Source organism: Rhineura floridana, chromosome 5 (assembly GCF_030035675.1).
Source record: "Rhineura floridana isolate rRhiFlo1 chromosome 5, rRhiFlo1.hap2, whole genome shotgun sequence".
Lineage (NCBI taxonomy): Eukaryota > Metazoa > Chordata > Lepidosauria > Squamata > Rhineuridae > Rhineura > Rhineura floridana.
Window position 1 is genome coordinate 170,639,069 of NC_084484.1, and position 12,469 is coordinate 170,651,537.

The 12,469-nt window shown below is 41.1% G+C and overlaps 1 protein-coding gene and 1 long non-coding RNA gene across 15 annotated transcripts in view; one reads left to right on the top strand and one right to left on the bottom strand.

The window, feature by feature from the left end:
- Positions 1 to 12,469, bottom strand: part of FAT3 (FAT atypical cadherin 3) — a 697,764-nt gene that overhangs the window by 486,781 nt on the left and 198,514 nt on the right. The gene's annotated exons all lie outside the window — the stretch shown is intronic.
- On the top strand, positions 8,273 to 12,136 carry LOC133385570 (uncharacterized). Its single transcript, XR_009762910.1, has 3 exons — positions 8,273 to 8,336; positions 11,493 to 11,619; positions 12,078 to 12,136. It is a non-coding gene; the product is annotated as an uncharacterized LOC133385570 (long non-coding RNA).

The window sequence follows — 12,469 nt, forward strand, 5'->3', positions numbered from 1 at the left end:
GCGATTTGAAATTACTGGACTTAGTAGACTTGATGAGTTGGATTAATTGACAGGTTTATCTAGAAAAAAAATTGATGGACATATATCTCAAGGATTGGAAACTTCTCTTTGACTTTTTGTGGAAGAATAAAATGATATGATGTTAATGAGATTTGAAACCAATTAAGATAACCGTTGGAGGAAGGTGATTTTATAATCTATTAAGAGACAGGTTTGTTATATATTATAGATTTATAGCTGAACTATGATAAATCGGAAGTCAATACTTTTATATGTTTTTTTCTTTTTTTATCGTATTAGTTATTGATTTGTGTTTTTTCTTTTTGTATTGTCTTGGTTTTGAAAATTTGAATAAAAATTAATTGAAAAAAAAAACTTCCAGCTCTCACTCTCCTCTACAGTCAGTCATAGTTTTTACCATCAAGAGCCATCATGGGAAATTTGACCTTATTTTCAAACATACCCACTAACTTCCAAACTGACTTAGGTCACAGCACATACATTTTAAGAATCATTACAAAAAAAATGATCTTAGTAACTAGGTTTCATTTCCTCCTTCTTAACTGGCATTTAATGGTGCAAAGGATTGATACTGCTAAACAGATCCAAACTAACACTCTACTTTTCAGTGTAAAGAGTTTTGTGGATTTTCTATCCCATTATCTCTGTAAAAGCCAGCACACTGATAACATAATACTGAGTGAAATGATTTTTTGGATATTAAGAAGATTATTTGGATAAGTCAATATTTTTATCTAACAAAACAGAGTTTGCAGAAACTTTATCAAGGACAGGTTCAGGTTATCTGGGCTTCATTTTTTTATGATAAAATGTCAAATGATGAATTATTAGTTCACTGTAGGTGCCGCCCATAATAGACCTGCCAAATTGGGACAGAAAGCACAAAGCATGCATATGAGCCATGCTGCCTACCAAAAAAAGTTGTAATTCTGACTTTTTGTGTATGTCTTGTTAACAATTGGTTTGACGCTGTTTCGAAGACACATCAGATGGAGACACAATATGTGAGTGTTTGAGCCTTCAAGATAATACTTGAATTACTGCAGTAATGTGGCCTAGAAGCTTGATTTTTTAAATACCTAGAGCAGTGGTTCTTAACCCTTTTTCGGTCACAGACCCTTTTGAGAATCTGATGAAAGCTATGGACCCCCCCCAATAAATAAAGTATATGTTATTGCATTGGAAAAAAAAATTGTACCCAGTTCACAGACCCCCTGAACCCCGGCAAGGACCCCCTAGGGTTCATAGACCACAGGTTAAGAAGCCCTGACATAAAGGTTCATGTTCAAAGAAAGGTCCAGAAGAGCTATACAGAACTACTGCAGGTTGGTAATTGCACCTAGATGTGCAAGACAGTGTGCAATTAAGCTAATTACAGATGATGATGATGATGATACACATGCATTGCCCAGCAACAATAAAATATTCTCATCTTACTATAAAGCGTAGAGATGTCTGTGTTTTTTATGTATAATCCAGTACATTGCACTTAAGCATGCTATGTGCAACAATTGTTGCACGCTGTAAAACTATATTTTTTTGTGGGTAAGTATCTTGAATACTGGAAGGCACAAATGCACAGAATAAAACAGGGATAGGGAGCCTGTGGCTATCTAGATGCTGTTGAACTGCAGTCTCACTGCCCCTGACCATTGGCCATGCAGGCTGCGGCTGATGGGAGCTATATTCAACAACATTTGAAGGACCACAGGGTAGCCACTCTTGATCTTACACATTCCTGGGAAAAATATATATGGCAGAGGTTCCCAACCTTTATGAGTACGGGACCCCCTTTATCTCAAAAAAATTCATGAACCCCCCCATACTAATTGTAATTTTAGTCTCTGTTAATTGAAAACATGGTATGTGGCAAAAATGACATCTCCAAATACCCCTTTCCATTAAAAGCTCCCTGAAGACAGGGAGGTGTTGCTTTCTTTTCTTAATGCAAAGGTCCAATCAAATTGGTATTCCACACACACACAGTCTGAAGATGTACAGCCCTGTCTCCCAACACCAGTGGGTGACAGAGTTGGACTAAGATCCAGGTTTAAATCCCCACCCAGCCATGAAGCCCACTGGGTGACCTTGGACCAAACACAGTCTCTCAGCCTGACCTTTGTCACAGGGTTGGTGTAAGGTAAAATGGAAAGGGGGGGACTATGTGCACCATCTTGAGCAACTTGGAGGAAAGATGACATATAAATGCAGTAATTAAATAAATGAATACATTTCAGCTGTAGTGTGTGGACCCCAACCTCAGCCAATCTGGTGAGCTTTTTAGAAGGAAGGAAGGAAGGAAGGAAGGAAGGAAGAAGGAAGGAAGGAAGGAAGGAAGACGAAATGTTGTAGTGGTGGGGATGCTAGATTGTGAAGACAAAAGAGTGGATAGATTGAGGAGGGGGGTTAGTGCTTTTAGGCCTTGGGGTGATCATCAGAACTGATGACTTGGTTAGCGTGCACTTGGGGAATAAGAATGGAACAGAAGACAGATCAGTGCACACACACGCACAAACACACCTGCCCCTCCTACAAGCAACTGCAGGCATTCATGTATTTGGGCACGTGGAAGGGAGGAAGCCGTCAACTGCCACAGCATCGTAGAGAAAGAGATTGGGAGGGGGCAGAGTGTAGGTGGAAGAAAGTGGGAGGCTGGCACACACACTTAGCCTCAGAGATGGCGGGCCAGCTAGTCTTGTGCTTCCTCACTGCTCCTTGGCTCTGTATGGGTCAAAGGCGAGATCAAGGGGGAGGTGTCGTCTGCAGCGGCAGTGGGAGCAGACAGTGTCCAGGGAATGAAGACTTCTTCTTTTTTAAAAATTAATAAATAATTCATTTCAGTTCGCAGCCCCTCTGGATTACTTCGCGGCCCCCAGGTTGGGAACCCCTGATATATAGTATAGCTTAGGGGTTCCCAAACTGTGGTCTGTGGACCACCAGTGCTCTGCAAATTTCAGTCAGGTGGTCCATGGCATGTCCAGATTAAACATTTACATTGATTTTCACAGGCCACCATTCTAACTGCTCAGCACCCATCAATAGGAACTTGTGAGACTTTTAGAAGAAGAAAGGGTACCTAATGGGGCTTACAGGGTGTCATTGGCCATGACATTTTGCTAAACTAAGTATCAGTGGCCTGAACGGGGGAAAGTAAAGTGCTAAAGAAAGGTCTGTGGGCATTCTGGTTAGTAAAGCAGTAGAAGGAAGTGAAACAGAAGCTTCAACAGAGACCAAAGGCAAGCAGAATTAATAGCAGAAGGCAGAGAGACTGTTAAATATTCTCATTCAATTAAATTAATTCTTGCTAAGATTTTTATGCACAATGTAAACAAGATCACTGTATCCCCTGAAAATAACCTTTTAATGTTTGGGTAAGTACATCGGCTAATCCTGAAATCCTAGAAAACCCAGTTAAATGTTTTAAAAGAAAAAGTCAAGCAGGAAAAAGCTTTGTAAATAATACTGACCTCCAAAGGATCTGGCATTCAATCCACTAAAACCAAAAAAAAATGTGAGGGGAAAGAAAGAGCTTAAAGGAATAATTGTCGTTAAGTGGAAACAAACACAGCAAAGCTAACACCTAATTTGCAGTAATCATGAGAATGAACCCTAAGTGTTAGCAGAACGAAACTGTACAGCGGCTCATGGATCAACATTTGAACAACAAAAGCAAAGTATTCACTACTGGATGAAATGATGATAAGGCTGTGAGAGTCCCAACATGATATCTATTGCAACACACACATCAGTGGGCTCTTGCTATCATGTTCGCAATCCAGCACATCAGCCTTCTCCAACCTGCTGCTTTCCAGATGTTGTCATATTCCAATTCTCATCCGCCCCAGTCAGCAGAGACTACAATCAGAGATGATGGAAGTTATCATCCAAAACATCTGGAGGACAGAAGGGTTTTTTTTTTAGGGGGGCTGTACTACACTCTTGCCAGGGGCTTCAGGAAATATCTGGCATGGGATGGAGATTCAATATGATAGTGGTGTTTCCAGTTGCTAACGTCTGAACATTGGCCTTTCACTACTAGACAGTTAAAGCTGATAAATGAGTGATGACCTTAGCTGTAAGGTATCACTAGCAGTCATTTGCTTTACTTTTTATGGGTCTGGGGTGGGGGAGTCTTCTTTTTCGTCTCCATCTCCTCCTCCTTTCCTCACATGGAGTCAAAGACCAGCAGGAATTTTCTTCGATGGGATTCCCCCCCCCCCAAAAAAAACCCTTACAGGTCAATCTGCACCAGCCAAAATTGCCTCTTCCATACAGCTGTTATATACAAGAGAGCTGTCCTCCTTTCCATCTCAATTAAATAGAAAGACTAATATTTTTTTTCAAAAGTTAAGATGTGGGAGGGAGTACTCTACGATGGAAGGTGATGTTAAAGATAAGCCCTGAATCTGAAAAGACAGAGAACCACACTAATACCACACATTTCCGGGTGCCCATCTTAGGTGAGGCAAGTGGCTATCAGAAAGATGGCCTTCTCAACCGAGGGACCCCACTGTAGAATGCTCTTCCCAGAGAGGTTCAAACAGCACCGACTTTATTAAGAACATAAGGAGAACCTCTTGGATCAATCCAAACGCTCCTCTCTTAAACCATCCTGTTTTCACAGTGGTCAACCAAATGCCTATAGGAAACCCACAAGCAGGATATGACTGTGATAGTAATCTCTCCACTTGCAATTCCCAGTAACTGGCATTCAGAGCCATATTGCCTTCAACAGTGGAGGTAGAATAGAATCATTATTGTCCATCAGGCAAATACTATCCTGGCCTCACCCCCCTGCAGGAGATTTTTAGAGACTATATTAACCCTGCTGACTGATATTTTTAAAATGTGCCTTTTCACGTTGTGTGTGTGTGTATTTACATTTTAATGGCTGTATTATTTTTCGTAAGCTACCCTAAGAATCTGATTGAAGGGCAATATAAAAATACTCATAATGGTGCGGGGTCTCCTGCTCAACAACAGCCTCCGCCGCTGCGTTCCCCTCCTTCTCCTGTTCCAGGCAAGGCCTAGGTCCTCACCGTTGCTTCTCGGCGCGGGGCCTCCTGCTTCAAAACACATTTCATATGCACTGTCATCTCCATGATCTGTCCTAACCTTTGGATCTGAATTCCCATCTTTTGGGGACAACGCTAGGGAGTGGGAGGAAATATCAAAAGTTTGAGAGGGATTTGCCCTCAGAACCAGGTCCAGATGTCCACACTGCACCAGAAGCCCCAGCACAAGAGGGACCTGTTTTGAATGCACTTATCCAGCCTGATGAGATCACATTGCAGTCCAGGGGCTTAAAGACCAAAAGGCTCTCTCCTGGTCTCTCTCTCATAGTCAATGGCTACAAAAGCAAGCTAGGAACGTTTAACTGGCTTCTATAACCGGAAGTGGAGCTGATCACCAGGATGGTGATGCAGTTCTATTTAAGGCTCTGTCTGCTTGTCAGTGAAGCACCTTTTAAGCCTGTTTGTATGACTCGTCAGCCTAAGCTAGGTACAGAGCTATCCAGGGTACCAGAACCTGATGTCTAACTTGCTTGGACTTTGCCTTACTGGACCCTGAACTTTGTCTAATGTTGTTATCTCTTCCAAGCCTGAAACTTAACTCGTTATCTTATCAGACCCTGAATTTGGAGCTGCTTGACTTTCCCCTTGTTTCCCTTGCTGAACACATGGCCAGCACCCACCCCTCAACTTGTGCTAGAATCCCATCTGACTGAGACCACCACCTGGAACTGAATTTAATCCTTGCAACAGGCTTGCAAAGTTAAGTTATTGCATGAGGAGCAGAGTGGTTTGCCTAAGGCCACCTACTGGTTCATAAGGTAAAATTTAAACCAGACTTTTTACAGCTCACACCTGTAGCCATAGTTCCATTGCTTTGTTACAGTATTTATTTTACATTTATTTAAAGTGGCTTCTGCTTCTTCCTGGATACATGCCAATGGATTTAGTCTAGAATTCCTTTGCTAGCTCAGAACTAAAACTTCAAAAAGCATAGGCTTTAGTAATTCAACTTCTCTAATGTCATTGTCTTCAAGAACCTGGCTTGAAGCCATGAAACGGAAATTACTAAACCTGTATTAATTCTCACCAAGGAAAGAGGAAATATATATCCTTGTACAAGATTTAACACAAAGACATTATATCCATAGATTTCACTTGATAGGTTCATGACTTTTACGAAGACTATACAAAGCACTTTCTGAAGACAAACACTCTTATAAAGGCAGCAAAAAGGTATCTAAACAGGGTATATCCAGATATGCAATGCATATGAAAGCCTGAATGGCATACAGGCATACCCTGCTTAACGTCGCTTCACTTAAAGTCGCCTCGCTATAAAGTACATGCTCCATACTCCACCATACCCCACTTTAACATACGCGCTTTGCAATAACGGACACTTAATGTCATGACGCCGCTGCCATCTAGTGGCGATTGCAGTGCAGTACATGCATAGATGATTGCTTCACTTTAAGTGCATTTTCACTTTACATACACGCTCCGGTCCCATTGCGTATGTTAAAGCGGGGTATGCCTGTACAGTCTTGCTTTATTAAGATGTATCTATATATCCTGGTTTGGAGCACTGGGATGAACACAGACGGCATGTCCCTGCCCCCATGGGCTTCACAGAGCCAATCATCAGCCCACATGTGCACATACACAGCTATCTTTCTGTCTGAGATGGGGGGGACTATGCACCACCTCAGTCCAATGGACAAGAGAAGATAAAGCAAGTGTAATTACTAACTAGCATGGAGTGGCAACAAAGAGGTGCTTGCAGGATAGTTCTGTCTTGGCCTGCCTTGAGCACTCTGCACCTTCTCTTGTAAAGAGCGGACACCAATTGCTGTTCTACCACAGGCAGCAAAATATCTTCAACCAGCCTTCCAGTTTAAAGCATCTCAGCACATTCTGATCATCCTGTAGAATTTAATTAATTGGGGGGGGGTGCTCATTTTTGCCTACTTGTTTTTTTAAAATAAAAAGGGCAATGACCAAAAAAATTCCAATTATTTTCCAACTTTGAGCGTCAGATAAGGGCTGGATAATGTTTATGTTGTTGACACAGGTGAGAAATGTAAACAACAAAAATGGAAGCCTTGAAATAGATGAGCTAGCCTGAAAGGTTTTTGTAGACAGACAATTTTGGTGATGACAGAATGCTGACAAGATGGCTTTCCTGTTCTACAAAGGAGATTATTAACAGTTCAGCAGTTGCAGGTCTATGCAGTGTGAACTTAAAGCCTTTCTGGACCACTGGGGAGAGTTAAGTAAGGCTCAAGGAAACCCTACAAATTCCCAGCTTTCTGAGTTTTCAACACTTATTCAGCTTTTAATTATGAAATCTCTATCCTCGCAGTCATACAAGCTCCTGGGAGGCATCAAGAAAAGTCTTGTCTAACCATCTGTCTGCAAAGCACATTTTGCACAGAACACTTAGGTGCAAACTAAACGTGACTTTATATGTGTTTCTGCATCCGACATGCAAGGTCTTTGACCCTCCCACATTAACAGGGTTGCTGTGGACCCTAGCAGCTGTTTGGAGTATTTGTAAAACTTGGACATCCTTTATTCAGTATTGGAACTGAAACAGACCAGATAAACTAGTGATTGTGGATATATTAAGTATGAGACAAACTACTAAGTATAAGACACTGTAAGTAAATATAAACATTAAATTAAAAAAAACACATTTCAAATAAATGTTTTAAGATCCCCTTGTTTAAGCAAACCTGAACCACTTCATGTCCTCCCCAACAATGATGGAGTCGGTTGAACTGTGGTATTTTTAATCTCCCACCAACCCTTATTCATTTTTTAAAAAATAAATTTACTTTTAAACTACCAATTTACCCCAACTGAAATGAATGGAAAAACAAAAGTACCAAATGTCTAAGCTGAATGGGGAACATTTTACCCCCATCAGGCTCTCAAAACAGGGTATGACAAATATTAGCATTTGGTTTGTATCATAAATTCAACTTTAAAAAATGTTGTTATACCACTTTAGAAGCACTGGATTAGATTTATCTCCTCACTCTTCTGTTTTTTGGCCCTAAGTGAGGCAAGACACACAAAGGGAAGGGAGTGGATTAATTAGAGTGTTGTTATATGCAGGACTGGATGCCATTCCCCTTCCTTACAAGTTACAACCCTATAATTCTACAATAAGGGACAGTGGAATTGCCTATCTAATGAGAATACCTTCACTGTGCTCCCATTCATCAGCCTCAGACAGACTTGTCAAGGTTATATTCCAGGCCAAAGTGAACGCAAGGCGCAACCTGGATTCCACTGGTAAGTACGACCTGCAACCCTAGACGCAACTGTAGATCATTATTTCACTTCCCTGTTTCACCAGTTCAAATATTATAGCCAGAAATTGTCTTCCCTGGCCAGTTTCAGCTGACACAGCCTTTTGGGTTGTTGCTTTTTGTTACTGAAAGCCTCAGGCTTCTACAAAAATCCACAGCAGTACTGGCTAGTTAATATCAACAACTTTTTTATTCTTGATTTACCGGCTTTGTCTTGGCCTTAAAAACTGTTGTATCAAGATTGTTCACCCCCAATTCCTCCCCCCCCCTCATAAAACTGCTGTTGTTGTCACAGGGGCAAAGCTAGAATAAGTAAATCAGCGGGAGGCTGAGTTGGGTAAGAATGGCCCAGATCGGATTATCATTTCTGGCTTCATAAACTGCTGTTTATGAAGACAGGAATAGCATTAAGGCAAGCACTCCCTCCCTCCCTCCATCCCAGCCCCTCCTCTTCACCCTCAAGTCACATTGCAAACTCTGGCACAAAGATGCTGGCATTAAGCTGAAGTTCTCCACCAGGTTTGAACTGGGAATTCTGGCTTCATCTTGGCATTTTCCTGGATTTCCTGGATTGTTAAGCAACACGAAGCCTGAGTTCCCTGGCTCGGATGTAACTCGGAACACTGGCTTAACACAAGCCGGGATCTTTGCGCGGAAACCAGCACACAACGGAAGTGAGGGCGGACAAGAGAGAGAACTACTCAGCCCTGTGTTTATTCACAGCTTCATAAACCACAATTTAGGGTGTCTCAAACAATAGCCCAAAATGGGCCAGCAAGGGAGTGGGAGTGATAGTAGTTGCAGAACTGTAACTTAGGTCTGCACCATCCATTTAAAGCACACCCAACAGACATTTAAAGCACATGACTTCCTCCAAAGAATCATGAGAACTGTAGTTTGTAAAGGATGCTGGGAATTTATATCTCTGTGAGGGGTAAACTACAGCTTGCAAGATTCTTTGGGGAAAGTCACATGCTTTAAAGACGTGTTGGATATGCTTTTAAATGCATGGTGTGGATCTGACCTCAGATAGTTATTGAAAATGGGTTTGCTCAGTGGAATAACAGAAAGACAACAATGGGGTAATGGGAGATACATTCAAGGCATTACTTTTATGCTGCCTCTTCAGATAACCATAAACAGACAGACATACAAATGGAACTGTGCCTGGAATCTTATCCAAGATACTTGATTGCCGACACTCTGCTTTGACATCTAAGGGTACTATAGAAGTTAAATTACTACATGTATTAATTACATCTATACCCCGCCTTTCCTCCAAAGAGCTCAAGGCAGCATACATGGTTCTCCCCTCTCCATTCCATTTTATCTTCACAACAACCCTGTGAGGTAGGTTCTCGACACTGTCTATTTCATGGTGTTCATTTTCTACTCTCTGCAACTAGTGCTTGATCTAGTCTAGTGTTAAGACCCCCTTTGCTAGGGTGTCCTACCCAGGCTGACTGCAGCTGCTTCCAGAGCTGACTTGTCCTTCCTGTTCCCCATACTGTCCCATCTCACCTCATGTCCACCTTGCTCATTGCTCCCAGGAGGGAGATTCACAAGCTTTCATCACAGTGGGAGTTTGTACAACCTCCTAGAGAGGCAGACACAAGAACAGAAGAAGCTGCCTTATACAATGTCACACCACTGGTCCACCCAGCTCAGTATTATCGGACCAGCAGTGGCCCTCCAGGGTTTCAGGCAAAAGCCTCTCCCAGCCCTCCCTGGAGATGCCGGAAATTGAACCAGGGACCTTCTGCATACAAAGCAGATGCTTGATCTCTGAGCTATGACCCTTCCCCATACAAGATTGGGATTTTTTTTTTACAAGGTGTGGGGAATATGAAGTGCATTATTAAGCACATTATTAAGCCATCCCATTTCCTATCTCCCTGCTTTTTAATCACATCCAGACACAGCCTCAAGACCCAGCAATGTGTTGTGATTACTTATTATACTAATTCAATTTATTTAGCAGAGTATTCACAGGAAAAGGGATTTGCCTTCTGAAGACGGCACTGAGATAAGCACACTGGTGGTTGAGTTCCAGAGTCATCCTTTTAAATGTTGACAGATAATTTTAGGCTCCTTCAGGAAAGTACAAAAGGGCCACCCAGTCGCCACACTCTTCCTTTGCTCCAGGACACTTTCTCCTGCATGACTTTGTTTTTAATTAATTTTAGCTTAAACATTCCTACTCTGCCTCTTGTGACTTAAAAATGAATAAACAGAAAAATGGCAATGCAAAATGATAAAACGTTCAAGGATATTTTAGCACACTTTTTTAAAAAAAACTAACTGACAGAGCAGGCAATCATAAAAATAATGTTAAGTTCTAAAATCTAGCATCAGTCATCAACTGCCAGCCCAAAAGTCATGTTAAACAGTATCAGCTTTCTTAACTAGTTTCCTAGAGGTCTCCAATAATGCGAGACTCAAGCTGGCTTTTCTAGGGAAAGAATTACATGGGGATTGCACTGCAATGTCAAAATCAAACCACCACTAGCTTCTTCGAACATCCCATTGAAATGAATGGAAGCTGCACAGGGGCATGATAAAAGCAAGTTATTAAGAACATGACAGCACATCCGAGATCCATCTAGTCCAGAATCCTGTTTCCCACAAAGACCACACAGATAAGCTTGGGAAGCCCACAAGCATAACTTGAAGGCAACAGCTCTCTGCCATTTTTTTTTTTTTTTTGCCTCTGAGCAACTCATATTCAGATATACACTGCCTCTGAACATGGAATTTCCATTTAAGGGTCATTGCAAATAGCCACTAGCAACAAAATGTTCCAGTGTAGACTGCTCCCATTCAGGGTCCCACGTTGCAATTATTGGTATTTACTTGTCAGCCACTGTCTTTGTGTCAAGCTGAACATATATGTAAAATTACAAAATTTCTATACCGCCTGTTACGTTGATATCTCAAAGTGGTGTACGACAAATCATAACATACAATACAAAATACAATTAAAATGGTCAAATATAGTCAAATAGCAATCCAGTGGTAAAAAGGAAAGTTCTATACTATGGACAATAGCCAGCAAAAACCATGGAGGACAGAAATGTTTTCAGCATGCACCACAATTGCACTAATGTTGGTGCATGCCTTATTTTTTCTTCTGCTCCAGGTATATAAAGGGGAGAGGTTGCCTCAGGCAGCGCCTTAGCATGCTAGCATTGCACTTTGAGTCGTCTTGGGGTCTGGAATCCATCGCCCACCAAGAAAAATCCAGCTGCAAGTGCTGGAGAGAGAAGGTAAACCAACAAGCTGTTGTGATTGAAAGCCTGCCCTTCTTTAGAGTGAATATTTGAGATTTGAATGGTTTTTGTTCCTCAGTTGAGAGATGAGGGAAGTGTCATTGCCTACTATGTTAGAAAAAGTGGTTTCTATACCCCCCAGGGTGAGAGCCTGGTGGGCACAGTTTCTGCTCCCTTGAGTGAGAGACAAGGGGGAGTGTTTGGTATGAATGTTGTACTTAGAATATGTGTGTGCATTATTTGGCTGCATGTAGATTTGAGTGGTTGTCATGGTGATGTTTATGGTATGTACATGTGAGTACGCTGTTTAGGATGTGAGGCTGAATTATGTGAGTGCGATTTGAGGTACATGTGAGTGTGTCGGTTTAGAATGTTGACATGTTTAAATATGAATGTGCTGATTTTGTAAGGGTGTGTTTGAGCAAACTAAACAATTTTTTTTCTTTTCCCAACAGTAGGAAGACAAAATTCTGTTACAATGGGGGCCGGCTGTTTTAATTGTTTTGCTTTTTATTATACTGTGATTAAGAAATCTGATTTGTTTAATTTATTATGTTTAAAAATAAGCTTGTTTTAACATGTTTGTTTTTCCTTGAAACGTAGGAAATATTCTGTTTAGCCTATTATGTATATTATGATTTTTTCTTGTATTTCTTGTACTTAATTTTATATGCAATGTTTATATTGCGTTGATACTAAAGATGATATTTTGTTCAGTTAACTGTGTTATTGTTTTTTGCAGTTGTTGTTGTAAGATGTTTTGACTTGTTGTACACAGCTTAGAGTTTTATTTAAATATAAGTGGTATATAAATGGACTAAATAAATAAATAAATTTCTATATATCA